This window comes from Aegilops tauschii, chromosome 7 (genome assembly GCF_002575655.3).
Source record: "Aegilops tauschii subsp. strangulata cultivar AL8/78 chromosome 7, Aet v6.0, whole genome shotgun sequence".
NCBI classification, from domain to species: domain Eukaryota; kingdom Viridiplantae; phylum Streptophyta; class Magnoliopsida; order Poales; family Poaceae; genus Aegilops; species Aegilops tauschii.
This window is the reverse complement of record NC_053041.3, coordinates 140,370,893-140,391,373: the sequence shown is the minus strand read 5'-3', so window position 1 is coordinate 140,391,373 and position 20,481 is coordinate 140,370,893. Positions and strand designations below refer to the sequence as shown.

At 42.5% G+C, this 20,481-nt stretch overlaps 1 pseudogene; it reads right to left on the bottom strand.

Moving 5' to 3' along the window:
* Positions 1-5,115: 5,115 nt before the first annotated feature.
* Positions 5,116-18,006, bottom strand: LOC109733010 (uncharacterized; annotated as a pseudogene).
* Between the last annotated feature and the right edge of the window lie 2,475 nt (positions 18,007-20,481).

The following is a 20,481-nucleotide window of genomic DNA, read 5'->3' as shown; positions in this document are numbered from 1 at the left end:
GGAGGCCCAAGGCGAGTCTACAAGAAGAAGGTTGCGTAGTAGACATCATCGATGCTAGTTTCTTGCTGCCCTCACTCTACTGCTAGTGTGGCTACTGCACTTGGTGTCTGACCTTGGTGATCTTGGCTAGGCTCCTATTACTATCTCTTGTTTGCCTGTATCACAAATAGGTCCTAAGCTGCTACAGCTCTCTGTATCTTTGTCGTTTCTTGTTTCTTTACTTGTTGTACGCTTACTTGTAATCCTGGCCGGTTGATGGCTTTATTAATTCGAAGCCAGGTTAGGTTCGAGTCTTTTCTCGAGCTCGGCCGACACCTTTTCTCTAAAATACTTAAGCCACTCTTGACGTTTGTAACTGGACGGATCCGGGTACAGAACTCTAGGTAGACTTTGTACCACGCACGCCACTACCCGAGTTCGGTATTACAACGGAATGGAGATGGGATAGTGTTGATGCCAGCATGGACCCACTAGCACAGACTTGCTTCTCGCGGAGGCACATATTTACTTCCGCGAGAAGCACAGTTGTGCTTATCGAAAAGGCAAAATATGTGCTTCCACAAGAAGCTCCCTAGAGCCACACACCAACGCTGGTGGGCCGGCCCATTAGAGCGAAATCGATTGCAAGCGGAAAAAAAATCCTGAATTCAAAAATGTTCCCAAATTTTGAAAAACAATAATGTTTTTGAAAAATGTTCATATACTTGAAAACATTTACCAAATTCTAGAAATGTTCATCAAAAATTGAAAAGAGTTCATAGATTTAAAAAACACTGAACTTAAAAAAATCATCAAATTTGGAAAAACTTCATTGAATTTGAAAATTGTTCATCAAATTTGAAAAAACTCATCGCATTTCAAAAACTGTTCATCGATTTGAAGAAAAAGTTCACGTATTTGCAAACAATTCGTTGAACAAGAAAGAAGAAGAAAGAAAAAAGGAAAAAAGGAAAAGGAAAAAACAAAAACAACAACAAAAACAAGGAAGAATAAAAGAAGGAAAAGGTTATGACTTATTGATCCCGCTAGGTGGCGGTGTGGTTGCACAACTTATCTCGATGAGGGAGGCGTCTGTTTGTAAAATACACAGTAATGGATGTCTTAAGCGCCAAATAGGAATTGCCTCAAAAGGTCGTGCCTTCGCAGCTACGCTGAGGTGACCTCCGTTCGGGCTGGCCCACGTAGAGGATTCGCCTGCTCTTCATTTGGTTGCAGCTTCCTTCGCTGTTTTTTGCGTGGAGGCACTTCAGGCGTCTGTTTGTAAAATACACAGTAATGGATGTCTTAAGCGCCAAATAGGAATTGCCTCAAAAGGTCGTGCCTTCGCAGCTTCGCTGAGGTGACCTCCGTTCGGGCTGCCCCGCGTAGAGGATTCGCCTGCTCTTCATTTGGTTGCAGCTTCCTTCGCTGTTTTTTGCAGGGTGGGGGGAGTGGGGTTCGTTTTTCTTTTGTGGATTTTCCCTTCCAGTTTTTCAATGTTTTCTGTGGTTTGCAGTGGTTTTTGTTCTATTTTATTGTTTCTTTTTCCTTTTGTTTTTTCTTTTATGTTTTTGCTTCTCTTTTTTGTGTGTTTTATAAAAAAATTACAAAAATGTCCATCGTATTTTAAGAAAATGTTCACCCTGTATTTATGAGAAAGTTGAACATGCGTTGTAAAAATATTCAGAGTATACCACAAAACGTTCAATGTGTATTTAAAAATTGTTCAGCATGTATCAGAGAAATGTTCAATGTGTATTTAAAATTTGTTTAGTGTATATCACAAAATGCTCAAGGTTGAAATTTTTTATTTTTTTTCTGGCGTTGCGGTTTGTTCTTAAATATTCACACGGCCTATTAATCAGTAATATTCGGTAGCTCAACTGGTAACAGACAAATACCATCTATCGTGCGAGTTCGCTTACTCAACAAAGCATGAGCATCAGCTAGGATCTCTCATCTCGCCGCGAGCTCCTATTTGGCGCATGACGCGCTGGAAAACGAGTCAGCACCCCTATTGGGAACCGCCCATGAACGTTGCTGGAACACCCCTAGTTTTTCTGTCAATTTTTAAAAAGCTCCAAATTTAAAAAAAAATTACTTTGGACAAATGTTCTAGAAATTATAAACTTTTGGTGGTTAAAAAATCTTTATTATGTTGAAAAAATAAGTGTATTCAAAGAATATTTATAAATTTTATAAAAATGTGTGATCTCAAAAAAAATGTGTCGCATTAAGCGAGTCGGTAGCAGCTCTCGCTGAAGGTTTTCCATCCCTCCGCGTAGTATTGGGCCGGCCCATTCGTGCATGCATAGCAACGAAAACTAGCAGAGGAAAGGGGAGAAATAGGGATCGATCCCGGGCGCTGCTAGCCACTCCGCCTAGGCCCCATTCATGGTAAGTAGTAGGCCCTATTTGTTTCTACTTCGCTTAGATTTTAATCACCTATGGGAATCAGCTTCACCACCGAAGTACACTTTGAGGTCCTTCAGGAAATTGCACCAAAAATGGCCCAAATCCAGATTCAGCTTCACTGGCAAAGTTGATTCCTAATAGCTGTTTGTTTCAGATTCCATATTCGGCTTCACTGGCAAAGCTGAATCTGATCCTAGAATCCAAAACAAACAAGGTCGTAGTGGTGCGTCCTACTTGAGGCGATTCGAGCCGGTTTTCTTCTGGGTTTCTTCTTCTTTTTATGTTTATTTTTTCTCCATTTTTTCATTCTTTTTTTGCACTTTGTTCTTTTTTTTCATTTACAATTTTAATTTGTTGATTTTGATTTTTGTTTCGGTCTTTGTTCTTTGTTTATTATTCTACATTTCTTGTATATGTCAGCCATATATTTCTAATACACCTCTAACGTTTTTCCAATACAAATTAAATACTTTTGTAATACATTTTTCAAATACTTGTTCAACTTTTTTTTCAAAATTCTTGATTAACGTTTTATATACATGATCAAAAAATCATCGTTTTCTTATAATATATTATCAACAGTTTTTCTATACACATTTAAATTTTTTCTGAATGCTTTAATAATATTTTTCCAATACTTGTGCAACATTTTTCAAATATGTTTTGTAGAGTGTTAAATAATTGTTTTATATGTATATATATATAGGGTCGCGCTATTATTCTTCACCCTCTCTCTATTTTGACATCAATGCACCGTATTTTTACGTTTCGTAAATTTTGTCTTATTTCATACATAAAAAGAGAACGTAAGAAAATATGTACTCGCCGTAAAATAAATTATGTTACGTAAAATTACGAATGTAAAAACATACATAAAATGTGATTTTTCTGGTCTTATAACTTATATTTTCGTTTTTTTACACCAAATTTTACATATTGAATCAATATGCATGTAACTATTTATATTCTAAACATAATTTATTCAGGAAATGATCGTAAGATTACCTTGGATGAAGAATAACTTATTCTGCATCCTGGGTGATGAATAGTAACACTATATATATATATATATATATATATATATAGTTTTCAGCGAGTCGGAAGCTGGACTCGCTGAAGGCGGGATATAGGGGTGCTTACTATATGGCGTGTGGCGCGCTGGCAAATGAGTCAGCGCGCACCCCTATTATGTGCATCAATTTTTCTGGTTCATTTTTTTAACCTTTTTGTGTTTTTATTTTTCTTCTTTAAAATAATTAAAATTTTGAAAAAGTTTCAAATTTCAGAAGGTGAACATTGGAAGGATGTTCCAGAAATCATATTTTTTTTGTGAATTTAACAAAAAATTCGTGAATTCAAAGAATATTCATTGGTTTTCGAAAAACACATGATTTCAGAAGAAAAAAAGGATTCGTGTCTTCAAAAAATGTTCATAAATTTTTAAAAATATTGAGAATATTTAAAACAGTGGTCTCGAATTGCTAAAAAATGTTTCCAATTTTTTATAAAATGTTCACAACATTTTAATAATGTTCATTTATTCAAAAATATTCATGAATTCAAGGAACATTCGTCAAAAAGAAAAAATGTTTATGGATTTCGAAAGTTCTTCCCTATTACAAAAAAATCCGCCTATGCAAAAAACTTGTTCACGACTTCCAGAAAAACATATGCAATTTCACCAATACGATGAACATGTTTTGAATTCGACGAACAGATTTTGAAATCGAAAAATGTTCACACTGATTTGAAAAATGTTTATGAATGCAAACCCTATGTGGAAAAGTATGATGATTGTTTTTAAATTGATGAATAAACTTTGAATTCCAAAAAAAATCTTCCTGGTTTGAAAAATTGTTCACCAATTTAAAAAAATGTGCCCAGAGTTTAGAAAATGTTCGTGAAATTTTGGAATAAATGAAATTTTTAAAAACTAAAATAAAAAAGTAAAATGGAAATTAAATTAAAAGGAAAAAGAATAAGAAAAAAACAAAATAAAAAATGTAGAAAGAAAGGAAATGACAAAAAATGTAAAAAGTAGAAAACAAATTGCAAGCAGAACCAAAAACAATTGTCTAGGAAGGTTCTACAGCCTTCTCAAATCCATAATGGAGCTAGTTTGGGCAGGCCCAAATTCTATACGTAGCGGGTGTGGGGAGGTACGTGCCAAGTCGCTCGTGGGCGACCTGTGCGCCAAATAGGAGAACACCATCTCACTATAAGTGAGAAAATTGCATTCATTTGGCGGGCCGCGGGCCTCGTTGAACCTTCATATGTTTTTTCTTTAACAACAAGCAGGAACCCCGGGGCAAGCCTTCATATATTAAGATCCGTTTAGTGTCACCATGCTACAAACCATGGACCAGAGTCGCCTAAAAAACTATGGACAAGCCTGTTTAGCTAGAGGCACCTTCGCTAATCTGAAACGACCAACAACTGACCATTAGCGCCAACGAGTGTGTCTTCGCCAATTCCCGCACCCGCGTTCACAAATCAACCGAAAGCGCTGATGGTTGCAGTTTTGTCCTCAGGACCCGAGACCAAGCGATCCGAAAGTCATCTCTTAATTTTTCTTGCCGCTAATAACAGGCAGGTGAAACCAACCAACTTGGTGACAGTAGTATATATATCTGTGTACATGTTGCGTTTGGATTGTCAACTTACGCTGGGGCGATCTGATTACAGCTCCATCAAATCTGAAGAAGAAGGGACAAAAGATCATACAGCAGAGAAAATTGTCCACTCAGTATTCAAGATCATACAGCATATTCAAGATTTCACAAATTATCGGTACTTCGGCGATCCAAACATGAGCACCATTTAGGACTTCCACTCACCTCTTTCTACAGCTCTACAAACCTTTTTTGCTGCCTACCCTTCACCGTACAGCAGCAGCAGCAACAACAAAGAACAAGTCCCTCCAGCTGCATGCTGGTGCTGCTTATATTGTCCTTACATTGGTTATCAGTTCCGTTGTGATCGTTCTGCCACTAGTCAGATTGTACCTGTTTTAGCAACTCTAACTAATAATGAAGAAAAAAATTGACTTGAACTCCTAATATCAAAGCCACATTCTTAGGCAGGGAAATTCCACATTGATGTTAGGCCTAATAACCGAAACATTGACATGGCCACCACCAGGCAAGGCAATGTAGATCGTGTTGTTCTGTAGGCAAAGTGATCACGTATGTGAGAACTCCAAGCTGTTGAAACCATGGTCGCTTTGAATTAAGAATGCTGATATGATTACGTACTGCTCTGTCAAACCTGAACAGACAAGATAGAAGTTTAGACACCAGAGAAGAAATATTGCATAATAGCGTTGTCACTTTGGTAATATTGGTCTCAGCCGAATTTGAAAATATGTGACTGCGAACACCCGCTTCAGTGTGCTTAGACTGGAATTTGTAATACAAGTTTGAATACATAGCCAGGCAGAGGCAAGACACCATAAAGAAACGAGACGTGGAAAACTTAAGTAATACAGAATTGGTACATTTGTGTTGCAGGAGTCCTCATACTTCCTAGTAGCAGTATAACAAACTTCTAACTTAAAAAGAATAAAGAAACTCGAGGTATTGCTAGTGAGAACCAACATACTAGCTGCCGACTGCCATCCTAATAGTACATAAATAATGCACACAAGAAAAGAAAGAACACAAAACTGGGTGGTCTTTACAGAATTCCTAATGCACAATCACCTAATAACTCCTTACGTTTCAGTAATTAATAACCTTGTCACATTGGTAATCTTGATTACTGATTTCAACTGAATTCGAAACAAGTGACTGCAAACACTCGCTTTAGGTGTGTTTAGAATTGTAGTTTGCACTCAGGCCAGTCAACATAAAGAAATGGGTCGTGAAGAACTTGAAGTGGTACCTCCATGTTACAGGACAGCACGAAATCATATACTACCAGGCACCTAGCAGTATACCAAACTTCTGACTACAAAACATGGAGAGAAACTGGGGCATTGGTAGCAAGAACCAACGCACTAGCTGCTGTCAGCAATCCAAGTACAAAAATGAGTCCCAAAAAGGAAAGAAAAACAAAACTAGGTGCCCTCTCCAATTCATCTTACAGGATTGCTAATACATAATCGCATGAAAACTCCTTAAGTTTCAGTCAATCATCTCGACCAACATGATTTGCTTTGGGATAAGGAGAAAAACCATGATACTGGGACCTAAGACTGGTGGAGATTGACTACAATAAATAAGAATTTCATTGCACACATATTTGAGAGTTTACGAGCTAAAAGGAACAAATTATATGTAACTAGGTAGAGGAAGATACATAATAGCATTATCACATAGGTAATATTTATCTAAGCTGAATTCGAAACATGTGACTGCAGACACTCGCTCCAGTGTGCCTACCATGGGAATTTAAAATAAAAGGTTGGAATACATAGCCAGACAGAGGCACATCAACATAAAGAAACTAGTCTTGAAAAACTTAATTCCATCCTGGTACAAATTGATGCCCATAAAGGAACAAAAAAAACTGGCTGTCCCCTCAAATTCATCCTACAAAATTGCTAATACACAATCGCCTGAAAACTCTTTAAGATTCATTCAATTATATCAAAACCAATATGATCTGCTTTCAGATTAGGACAACCATCGTATCAAGATCTCAGAGTGATGGAGATTGACTGCAATAAAAAAGAATTTCAACTGCATAGTGGGGTTAATTGCAGAAAACTTGTTCACACAACTGACCGTGCTTGTCCAGTTGCGACTTGTCTGTCTGCAGGCGGTCGACAGACAAACAAGGCTTAAGTAAATTTGGAATTAAACCTGTAGGCTCTGGTAGGGTAAAGTGGGAGTTCAATGTGCCAGAGTTTATTGCTGGTGACGTCATGTGCGCTATGCACCAACTTGTTTCCTACTACTAATAAAGCTCTAGCTTCAAACTAAACAAAAAAGGAAAAATAGGGGCACTCCTTCATTTTTGATAGAACGCAAAGGCTTTTAATGGTTACAATCATCGTGTATTGTATTCATCCTCGACGAGATCATAACTCTAATAAATACTAGTTGAGAAAAAAATGGGACATGGAAATATGCATCATCTAGCTAGCTCAACCACAATTGTTGGTCGATTGAAACTGTTAAAGTTCATGGTCACACTCACTCTTACGCAGGGATAGCAGCAGCCACATTAACTGAAGCTACAAGCACCATGAAAACTAGAACAACGTATACGTGAATATGTAGCTCCGGGTGTTGGCAGCGAGAAACAATACAATCACGTGACAACTCTAAGTTTTAGTCAATCATCTCAACCAATATGATTTGCTTGGAGATTCAGAGCACAACCATGATACTGAGGATCTAACAGTGGTGGAGACAATGACTGCAATAAAGAACAATTTCAGTTGCCCGTGATAAGCACTCCCTTCAATCTTATGAGGTTGATTCAGATAAAACAACATCGCGGGATAACATTTCAGTTGTCTGTGAGCACAAGCTCTTCTTATTTTACAGCAGTGACTCAGGATCTTATTTGTGACCATACAGGTTTACCTCAAAATAGCATCGCAAGATATAATTCTGAAGAAAAAGTGTACAAAATGGGCTGTCTTTGACTTGTGGATTTTCTCATGGTGAATCAATTTAAGGTAAACCAGAAATAAAGTTGTATTCCTTCCTACTTTATCTTGATCATCAAAACTACTCCTCTAAAATAACTATAATGACCTGGTATTTTTAGTGATTCCAGATTTCCATCAGGACTCACTCATGCATAAGCTACTTGTAGTGTACAAGATCATTTCTCCTACTAAGTACTAACCCCATTCTCTTTAAAAGGCGACCGAGGCAAACAAGACAAGAAACACAATTATGTTCGCGAGCTTTCTTAGCTTTCCGATGAGCACAATAAATCAAACAGTACTCCCTCTGTCCCATAATATAAGAACGTTTTTGGCACTACACTAGTGTCAAAAACGTTCTTATATTATGGGACGGAGGGAGTACTAAATAAAACAAGAATTACCAATTGCCATAATGAGCATGAAGCAATAGACAAGTCATGTGATAATTATGAAGTGAAGGAGATACTTGGAAGCAATAGAAACTTTACCACTTCATATTCTCCTTGAAGACAACAATGATGGTGGGAAGTTGACATATGTGTATGTCTGATACTTAGAGTAGTGCTGTTTCTCATAAACCCTCTGAAGCTCCAACGTCTTGATATCCATTGAGAAATATCCAACAAGGTGATTATTTAGAGATGATGCTTCTATCCTTGTCAAGAGCAAGTACCTCTGTGTTGCATCTCTGATACAATATTTGTAGCCAGAATCTAGTGAGATTGTCTTCTCCATCTGCCACTGGCTGGGACTCTCGCCTTTGGTCCGTGCAGCGGTATAGCTGAGACTGGATGCAGGTTCACCACGGAAACCAAAGATCCCGAGCCTGCCTTCCCCTGCCTCCACAATGGCTATACCTTCCTTGCTCCATTCTCCTGGTGGGAGGTCAGCAGCGGAGAACTCCATGTTGGTGGTGTCAAGCAAGAGCAACTTCTTCATCCCGAATTGCACCCAGTCCCAGTAGAAACAGCCATAAGCATAATGGCGCATGGGAATAAAAGGCTGGACCCTTGACATCTCCTCCATGTCGCCCTCGTCAAGGGCCAAATCACTCAAATCCTTGGATGCAGTAGCTCGCCATCGATCGTTGCTGGAAGAGAAGACAAAGGCGGCCAGACTGGTTTTGCAATACGCCATCAAGATGACTCTGAATGTTGTGTCTCCAGCCGCTGCCTCCTCCTCGCCGAGGGGAACGAGGAAGCGCTTGCAGCAGGCCTCGGTTACCGGGGGGAATGGGTGCCCAAGCATAGCAGCTAGGTCGTGAGGTAGCGGGGGGAGCAGGACGTAGCGCCGGTGCAAGGGGTCGCACACCGCGAGATCTCTGAAGACCGGGGGCTGCCCATGTTTCCCGGTGCTGCGGGAGAGGAGGACGCGGCAGTCGCGGACGTCCTGCACGGTCCAGCGGCGGTGGTAGGGAGGAAGGAGAAGGTGAAATCGGCGGCGGCGGCGACCGCGCGGACGGCGGGGGTGGAGGGTAGGGCTGGGTGGAAGCCGTCGCGGTCGAGGAATCCGAGAAGCGGTGGTGCGTGGAGGCAGCGGAAGCAGCGGAGGAAGGACCTGTCAGGACGAATACCTCCCATGCGACATCTTTGAGTTGAATTGTCTCTCATGCGACGTCGTTGGTTGTAATGGTTCTCATACGACGTCTCCCAGCGCAGAAATAGCTCAAGCAAGACAACCCGTTTACGCGGCTAGTTGGCTGTTAGTTAGGCTGAGGTTTGGTTAGGACACCGGGGGTTATGTGCTCTGACTGGTAGGGTCCACCTAGGGCCACGTAGTCAAGAGTCAACCGTCGACGACTCGACCGGTGACTGTGTGACCGTGCTCGACTCACCCGTGCTGGACTGGGCGAGCGGCGCCGCCGTAAGCATCTTCTCCGGCAACGGTTTCTTCTCCGCGGTGGTGGAGCGCATTTCTCGGTAGCGGCAGAGCTATTGCGAGTGAGCCCGAAACCCTAGTCCCACTTCCCAGAATTTTGGGGGATCTGTGGCCTCATGCCGCCCCTCTGTTTCTTGGCGATCTAGAATCTCGATTGGATCCGCGGCCCGCCCGGCGGTGGAGCGCCTTTCTCGGCAGCGGCTATTGCGAGTGAGTATTTTCCAAACTCTAGTCCCATTCCCCAGAATTTTGGATAAATCTGTGGCCTCATGCTGCCCCTGTTTCTTGGCGTTTTAGAATCTCGATTGGATAGGAGCGCGGGGGCTGAATGAGATGGAGCGAGGAGACAGTGCTTCAAATCGGTAATGTCGCCCTCTTTTCTATTTTAGCTGTTATCGAACTCGATTTGGTAGTGACTGTCGCTTACACTGCTGCCGCTGCCTGCCATTGACAAAACAGGGGAGGTTCAGGTTCTGCCACCACATTCGCAATTATAGTGGAATTTTTTCCCTGTAAAGCCAAGCTCAGTGATGGCAGTGTCCAAGACATTGATAGAGATACCACCGTGAGGTTGGATGTCGAATTTGCAGATGTTGATCCCCAGGAATTGGAGAGCATGAAGGAGAAGGCCGTGGGCAATTTGGTGGAGAGAATTGGGGAGAGTATTGTTTGGGGTCCAGAACAAGAGGTGTCTCTGCAACGTTTCGATAACTATAATGGTGAATATGTGAGAATTGAAGATGGAGAATCCATGGTTGCTGAAATTGATCAGCAAGAAGGGTGGGCAAGCAAACAAGTAACATTTTATGCTGAGCTAATTGATCTGCAAACTCATTCCAGAGTTGGTTATGTGCCATCAAAGATGGCTGCACAGGTGGAAGATAATGAGTGGGTTTCACAAAACAAGATGTTGGCATTGTTGACTGAACCGACTGTAGTAGCTGAAGATACAGGGATTGATACAGATGGAGAGGAGGGAACCCATGGTGCTAGGAAGATTGTTGTTGACTGGAATGTAGTAGAGTTGAATGAAAAAACAGATTTGGTCATTACACCAATATCTGACATTGATATGGCCGAAATGTTTGGCATTCAAGTTGATGACAAAGATAAGGAGAAGGATGACAGTTCTTTGCCTGCTGATGGTAACACATGCCCTAGAAATGCAAATGAGGATGAAGAAGAGCTAATGAGAGAGGCTGCAGATGATGTGGATGATGCAGATGATAATGAGCTGGTTTGTTTGTATGACAAAGAGAACCCAGTTATTGAGGTGGGAAAGTTGTGGCCAAGCATGAAGGAGTTTAGGATGTCTTTCAGGACCTATGCAATGAAAAAAGAATTTGATGCCAAGACTATGTGGACTGATCGAAAGAAATTTTATGCTCGGTGCAAAGGTTATGATGGTGGTGGCAATCCTTGCAAATGGTACTTGTCTGCTAGACTACAACCTGATGGAAGTACAGTAAGGGTAAATCAAATACCACACCAGCATACATGTATGACCACTTCACAGAGAGTTTCAAAGATGACATCACAGCTTTGGGTTACAGAGAAGATTACTCCTATTTTAGCCAAGACTCCAAACACTACTGCAAAGAGGCTTAAAGTTGACTTGGAGAAGCTGTACCCCATCCAGCTGCAATATACCACAGTGTGGAAAGCAAAACAAAGGGCCATGAAATCATTGTATGGTGACTGGGCAAATACATTTAGGATGTTTTAAAGCAGAGGTGGAGAAGAGGTCACCTGGAAGTGTGGTGGAGATAGATACAGAGGTAACAGAGGATGGCAAGGTTTTTTTCAGCAAGTTTTTTATGTGTTTGAAGCCTTGCATAGATGGATTCAAAGCAGGTTGTCGTCCATATTTGAGCATAGACTCATCTTTTTTGACTGGAAAGTGGAATGGTCAGTTGGCTGCATGCAATGCTCTAGATGGACACAACTGGATGTTCCCAATTGCAATAGGAATGTTTCAATCAGAGACAGAGGCATCATGGATATGGTTCATGATGCAACTGAAAAGATGCATAGGGCCAGTTTCTCCTTTGGCCATCCACACAGATGCATGTAAAGGGTTGGAAAATGCAGTAAAAAATGTTTTCCCCCATGCTGAGCAGAGGGAGTGCTTTGGACATATGTGGATGAATCTGATAAAAAAAATCAGAGGAGATGAATTTGGGCGCATGTGGCCAGCAGCAAGATCCTACACCAGACAGACACATTCCTATCACCTTGGTAAGATATTGGCATCATGAAGTGATAATGAATTTGCTTCATGGTTGAACACACACCATTCTCTGTTGTGGTATAGATCAGGTTTTAATACTGCCATAAAATGTGATCATATCAATAACAACTTGGCAGAAAGTTTTAACAACAAAGTGAAGGATTTGAAAGACTTGCCTGTGCATGACATGGTGGACCAAATAAGGATCATGATCATGCGTTTGTGGGAGTTGAGAGGAAAAATTGCTAATATTTTGGAAGGGGACAAGCTTCCAGCAGTGGTACAATAGGTGGTCAACAGGAGTAGAAATCTTTCACATCTATCTGTTGAGAAATCTTCCTTGTGGGGTGCTGAAGTTAGAGATACAAAGAGTGGCAGGAGGCATGTGGTAAATACTGAGTTGCATGAGTGCACTTGCCAAGAGTGGCAACACACTGGAAAACTATGTGAGCATTCCATATTTTTTTGGCATCTAAACCCAGGTTAAATATGCACCCATATTTGCATGAGTATTATTCAGTACAAAAATTCAAAGCTGCATATGCAAGTCCAATTCCTGCACTGACTGACCAATCTCAGTGGCCTGAGGTGGAAATAGAATTTACCTTGTGTCCCCCTGTCACTAGAAGAAAGGTTGGGAGGCCAAAACAGAGCAGATTCAAAGCTTGGTTTGAGAAAGGTGGTTGTAGTAAGAAGGGGGAAAAGGAAAAGGAAAAGAATGATAAGCCCAAAAGGGCTCAAAAAGGTAACAAAAATAGGTGCAAGTTGTGTGAGGTACTTGGGCACAGAGTTGGTTCATCCAAATGCATCTACACTCCTCAGAGGCCAAAGTATGTTTATGTTACTGTTTTTGCAAGTTTTTGATTTTGCTACTTGTTCTAGTATCTAACCAAGTGAAATGCTTTACTTTTTAGGAGGAAGCGTGCAGAAAAAGCCCCACCTCTTGTTGTTGAACAGTGCTGGCCAGTGAAAAAAGCAAGACTCAATGGCTTTAGAAGGAAGAGCACTAAGCAGATAATGTTTGGTGACAAAGATATGGAACAAACTGAAACTGTTACTGCTGAACATGAGCTAAGTGTTTATGTTTTGGACGACGTGATGCATACTGAATCTGTTTTGCGGGCGCTAGGGCAATCTAAAAATGTTGCAGATGAAGCAATTGTTGTGCTGCCATGCGAATCTGCTTTGACAGCTGTGTTGCCATGTTTGGAGGTTGTGCTGCCAAGTGTTGAGTTGCAAACTGAAGTAGTTGAACAATGTGTGCCATCTACTCAAGCTGCAGAAGTGCAAACTGAAGAAGTGGGACATGGTGAGGGGCAAAAGTTGAGTGGGCCTAGTGGAGTTGGCAAGAAAACCAAGGGGCCAAAAAGCAAGAGCATCAGCATCAACAAACTATGCGCTGTGAAACCAAACGGTGGAAAAAAGAGAAGAAATCGAGTGGTAGAAAGAAGCAAAAGAAATAGAGTCGAAATCATTCAAATTTGATGTGAAAACTTATGTTTGTTGTCATTTGATGTGAAAACTTATGTTCTTTCATGTGAAAACTTATGTGCTATGATGTTGATTTGACTTGAAATAAAATTCAAATTTGAACCGACATTCAAATTTGAACCTATCTCCAATATTTTTGGAGTTCATTTGTTTGTTCTGTGATGTTGCGTTGTTTTATGTACTACTATGCACTTTAGTTCATAAATCCAACCCTTTTTGTGAAGTCCAACTCATAGTCACTGAAAATGTTGTCCAAACAGGCTCCAAAGTAAGGGAAAACGACCCCATTTCCAAGCAAGTTTTTTTCGACCTTCTCAAAATCACAAAAAAAGATTTTCTTAGCTTATATTATACCTATATAGGATCAATACGAAGTCTCACCTTTTTTTGAATAAGTATTCATATTATTAATTTATTTTTGAAAAAACACCCTTTAATACAAAGTCAGCAATAAAACAAGTTTAAAACTTTAAAATGCAAAAATAACTTCAGATCCTCCTTAGTCACTCCAAAATGAAGCTAAGGTGAGGTTTTTGATTTTTTGCATTTTCAAAACCTCAAACCCTCTTCTCACTCCTTTGAACTCTATGCAACCTCAGTCGAGATAGTCCAATTTGTGAAGGTTTTTTCATGCAAAGATCATTAGATCAAGTTTATCATTTTATATCATAACTATGTAACATAACAAGACTATATGCGCAGGTTTTTCATTTTTTAGATTTTTTTTGAATTAGTTATACACATTTGAATGTTCGGTCAAACCTTTCAAAACCCCGTTGACTGCCTCCAAAACCCATGTAACCCTAGCGCCAAACGTCCACCGTCGATCTAACCCTAACGCCAAACTGCGGCCGTCGGATAGGCCTTCTAGAAGGATTCCGCGGGGGCAATCCGTGGGAGCCCTGATTCTCCAATCTGATTGGCCACCGTTTTTTCTCTCTGTTCAAACAGATAACGTTGAGCGGGGGAGCATCTCAGTGACCGTTGGGCCGAGTGGATCGGGCCCGGCAGAGCCTGGCGTGCGTGCGCACGGCCGTCGAGAGGGGGGGATGGGCTGCATGCGAGAGGGTCAATGACATGTGGGCCATCCCTGTCCCATGCATGCCATGCAATGTCGCAGCCTAGCTATTCTGTGCTCGTGAACGGTGCTCGTGAGCCTAGCCATTTGCATGCGGGCTTGCATGCACGCATCGACGCAGTAAAGCAGCGGCAGGGGCACAGCGTATAGGTACGTCGCATCTAAGCTATTTTAACAAATGCATGTTTGAACCTGAGACGGTGGTGCAGCTCCTTTTTCAGTGTCACGCGCGGATGAACGGGCCTGTTTCCCACGCGGCGTCACCGCCGATGCAAGTGCACGAAACGATGCATCTCGCCTGTGCCGCACGTGCCTCTTTGGATGCTCTGCCTGCCGTTTTTGAATTAATGCCCGCAATTACTTATGCCAGTACGAACGGAGAAGAGAAAACGATCGAGAAGGCACCGTGTACACATTGACCACGGCTGCAACGCGGCTATAAAAGGGCACCATTTCCTTATCCCTCTCACACTCATCTCTCAAGCCTCCTCCGCTTCTTCTTTTCGAGCCAAATCCACCACTCGAGCCACCATGCAGTTCAACGGCCCTACCTACCGTCGCCCTCGCACCGTGCCGGAGAGGGAGTACCCGGCCGGAGTCATCGTCGAGAATAGCCTGAGGGTGTGGGCCATCTCAAGGTGGAGGGGCCCTAGAGAGCTGGCTCGCTTCTTCCTCCAAGCCGGCTACCGCCACCTCCCTCCGGGCACTCCGCCCATGTTCCACCTCCACGAGCAGTACGATGGCAACGCCAACGGCTTCGTCATCGGCCTCTACGTCACCTTCACCAACCCCTACGACGCTCACCACCTCCTCGGCGAGGTGTTCTGGTGTGGATGCGAGTTTATCGCGTTCACGACCTACAACATCTTCACCAACTTCCACCACATCTTCCCTCACCCCAACGGCATGCACACCCTCCCCTACCAGATGCCGGAGAACAACGAGTGAGGGGCGCCGGCTAAGGAGGAGGGGACAAGGAATTGTTCGAGTGCGAGTCTTTCTATCTAACTAGCTTGTGTTTGTGTTGGTTCGGGCGTGTGTGCCCGTGTCTTCTATCTACTAGTTTTAATTATTTTCGTTTCATGTTTTATGAACTATATGTTGTAAGGGGATGCCCCTCTATATGTTCTATCTATCTGTGCTACTAGGGTACCCGATGCCCCTCTATCGTGCTATCTATTAATGTTTTCTCGGGCCTAAAGTTTCTCCATTGCATTTTATTTATGTGGCCATGTGAACTAAAAAATGCACTAAAACATGATCCAATCATATAAGTTGTTGTTAGCACGTGTCTAGTTAATTATCTTCCTTTTATGTTTTATGCACTATATGTTGTAAGGGGATGCCCCTCTATGTTGTAAGGAGATGCTACTAGGGGCACACTAGATGTCTTCTTTTTTTGAGAGGGGCACAACCTTTTTCGGTTGAAACACACGAGTAAAAACTTTGAAAACACCATAGCACAAATCAAAAAAAATGATGCTTGGTTAAATAAACTAGAACCAAACAATTGCAACTTTTTTGGTTCACAAAGACTGCAGGTTAGACTGCTAACTAGAACCAACCTTTTGTTTTAGCCGAAACAACACGGGACCCTACCATCAGACACGATAGCTTATGCATAAAAATAGCTCAAATAATTATCAGATGAGTTATCTCAAAAAAGGTGACTGCAGGAAACTTAAAATTTATGAAATAACCTAAAGCCGAAAAGATATGTCGATGTCAATGACCGTGTGCACTTTTTTTTGCACTAGCTACACTTCTTTTATCAATGGGCCTGGATATGTTCTATTCGGCCCTGCCTAACTTCTATATGGGCCTGGCCTTTTCGGGCAACTGTGGACGAACCTTTTTTTTTCTTTTCTCCCTCTACCACTGAAACTGAAACTGATGACGAACTGAAGAACTGAAAAAACGGGGCCGGGGCCGAAACAGAGTGGAGAAGACATGCCGAATTCGTACAACGCAACACTTTTATTCAAATATCCATATCATTACGATTACAAATGATGCTCAATCTATTCACTTACGACTAATTTTCATCACATAAACAAATGCGAGAGCAATTACACAAACATAAAAAAGTCTGGCCATCAGCCCCATCAAATTGCCCTGCTTCTGCAATTCGATGAGTTTCTTCATCTGCTTGTTCAGCTTCTTCAGCTCTGCCGTCACTCCTGCATCCCCCACAGTAGCACCAATGGAATGGGCGCCCCCAATGGAATTGCCAGATCCAGGGGCCCTAGATCCAGACGCGCCCGATCCAAACTTGCCCAACTTCTCCGCCTCCAACGGTAAATCGAGCTCCCCTGATGCATCCTCCAGTTGAATCCGCTCTATGTACTCATCTAGCCACTCAAAATGGGTGCATTGCTTCAATTTCTGAAATCGGAAAGATGAACCCTAAATCCCAAATCCGATGAAAAATGGGCAAATATGAAATTGGGAGACAAAAACCAAAATTGGCATATAGAGAAGTAAAATCTCACCTTTCCCTGCTCTGGTTTGCTCTCGCATTTCACGAATTCCCGCCCAAGGTTGCCATTCTTGTCGGTCGTTGTGACTAGCCGCTTCAGGGGTGCGATACGTGGGCATGCAGGGCACCTTGTCGTGGGCACTGCGCCATAGCGCGGCCATGAGCGGCGAGAGGCTGAAGCGGAGCTCGACATTGCTAGGTCGCGGCCCGGAACGGCGTTGCTGCGCGTCGTCGCCGGAGAAGAAGAAGAACAACGGTCGGGGAGGGGGGGAGGATGGGCTCGGGTGCTGCACGGCTCGGGGCACGGCTCGGTGTCCTCTTGTACCAATGCTGACCTGGATAAGTTAGTGGGTCCCACGCTGTGGGTCCCGCTCACCTGACCAATGCTGAGTTGGATAAATTAATGGGTCCCGCTCACCTGATTCGAGTTTTAAACATGTGTCTTTGGATTAGGCAGCAGTGTCGCATGGGAGCTATTTTTTCCAACGCAGATGTCGCATGAGAGCTATTACAACCAACGACGTCGCATGAGAGACAATTCACACCAACGACGTCGCATGGGAGCTATTCGCCCGGACCTGTCGGTGGAGATTCGGCGGAGGGTGAGGCAGACGGCGGAGGCGCGGGCAAGGTCTTGTGGGGTGGGCAGCCGGAGGAATATCTCGGCGAGGAGCTGGTCGGGCATGTCCGGCATAGGCGACGGTGACGCCATTTTCTTGTTGCTGGTCGTCGCCATTGGATTGGAGTAGGGAACGTAACAGGGCAGAGGAAACCCTCGACGAGAAGGGGAAAGTGACGAGCGTGGGTCAAGTGATGATTTTTCTCTTTGCTGGGCTGCTGGCTGCCCACAGCCCAAATGTGGCTTCACCGGTAATGACGGGCCCAGCAAGTACAAAGCTCAAAGTTAAAAACCATCATTTGTCTAAAAAAAAAAGTTAAAAACCATCCAAACTAGGCCAGCATTTATCTCTACGAACCTTCCCTAAAAAAATGCTGATTCTAAAAAAATAGCTCTACGAACCTTCTTTGTTTGCGTGCGCGTTCAAAGGCCATATATTTTACACAAAGACAACAAGAATCTCTGGGTGCATACCTAACAATACTAGGTAGGCAAGGGGGCGTCCAATATGTGCAAAACAGAAAAGATAGGACAGGTCTTTCCCCATTCTGAAAAATAATGTACTACCTATGTACAAACGGTAATTTGTGTACGGTGCCTAGCCGAATATTTCATCTACGAGTTCAAGATTAAAAATTGACCTATTCTCACGCATATTCCTATCACACGAAATCATCTTTGAAATCGAGGTTGACAATTGTACGATGACCATTCTTATTCGTCCCGTTTAGTGAGAGACATCTTCTATTGATGCCATGTCTATCATCAATCAAAGACCAAATGTTCCTCCCTGCAAAAAAGACCAAAGATTTCATTGGTCTTACAGGTAAACAAAAATTTACAGGGTGTTTTTCTTATGTATGGTAAATGACAATCATAAATATAACGTGAAGACCATTTGCTTTTTCTTTCTCTATGATTGTTGTGTTTCAATATGTTCAGGCTGCAGCCACAAAGACAATGGGTTGCCTTTGGTTTGCACATTTTTATAGTTTGCGTGCATTACTAAAGGATGGAAGGAGGGGGGAAACTCGCCAACAAGGAAGATGGTCCTACCAGCAGGTCGGACATGTATGTCATCCAGGCCAAGGTGGCAGATATAGAAGAAATTGTAGGAAAGATCACAAAATCATTCAGTGGTTGCAAGTAAAAACCTCAACATGTAGATTTTAAGTCTTGCTTTCTCTGCTCATATATTTGCTTTTTTGCTCAACAGAAGAGAAATTTTGATTTGCCCACCAGAAACATTGAGTAAGCATGCATTGACAGAGCATTGTGTGACGGCCAATGAACGCAAAGAGGAAAGGAAAAAAACTAGAACACGACTAGAATACCACGTTGCCCTTGAATCGGCAAAGGATTCATACCATTCGAATTATCGCTGATGCGGGCACCAACGCCATCACTATTTTTTAACTGTGACGTCATATTGGTGGCGTTGGATGCCCACACTAACACTAGGCTTTTCTGCACTAGTGTCGTTGTCGTCGTGGGGAACAAGAAAAGACACAGATGGGAGAAAGGGTACCATGGGAACTGGGTGCTCCACCAAAGCAGCTAGGTCGTCAGGTACTCGAGGAGCAAGACATACCGCCAGTGCAAGGGGGTCACACACCGTAAGCTCCGGGAAGACTGAAAATTGCTCGCCATATTTGAGTTGACGAGCGAGGAGGATGCGACCATCATGGGTGTCCTGGACGGCCCATCGGCATTGAAAGGGGAGGGAAGAGAAGGAGAAGCCTGTAGTCCGATGGATTTTCCGAGCCGATTTCATAAAAAATTAGGCCAGGGGAACTGATCACCATTGGCCTACCGGGACAAGAGGACTGACCCAAGTTTAATCGCCCATGGTTGTAATCTGCCGTTGCCCTGCCGATTTATCATGTCGAAATGCACTACCGAAGGACACTGCCCATAAGCTCATCAAGGTACAAAATTCTGTAGATGCATGAGCCCATGAAGAGGTTTCGAGTTTAATTCGGGATGTATGTGCTTGCTCAAATGTTGGAGCGTTTGGTTTGTATACAAAGGCGAAGATAGTGCTTATTTCCTTGTAAGGCACACAAACGTTCTTGTCCATGCTATATTTTATATGTCTCATATTTTGGGTACACGCTTTGCAATATTCCATTTTTTAAACAAGAATATTCCATATTTCCATTGCTTGAAAAAACTCATCTCTCTTGACAACTGAATTAATTAAGGCTGAATTTGATGAGTTGCAAACCTTCACGCCCACACAAAGAGGGCGGAAAAATCGATAGTACTGCTGGAAATACGCACACCTATATATCAACTATCAATGTATGATATGTGTCAAAAATATGTGGAGGAAGCGTGTGTAGACCATGAATCATCGTTGTTAACTCCATCGTCGTTGATGTGCACCATCCATGTCAATTCATTAAGTCTTGAGTAGATAGTGACGCGAGAGGATGTGGTAACAAAAGAACAACAATAACGTTCTGAGCAAACAAAAGAACAATTTATATGGGAAAATGAGTGAAATGAAGTCTATAGAAATATATTATTTGTCGTCGTCTAATGTCTTGAGTAGCTAACAACGCGAGAGGGTTGGTGTGCACCTCAATCTGCTTGCAGCATCATGCGCCACATGCCGCAGCGTGCAACGTCTGTGCTTCGCAGCAGCTGGCCTCCTCCACGACATCAGGACGGGGCTGGACGCCCCCTAGTTTTTCTGTTTCGT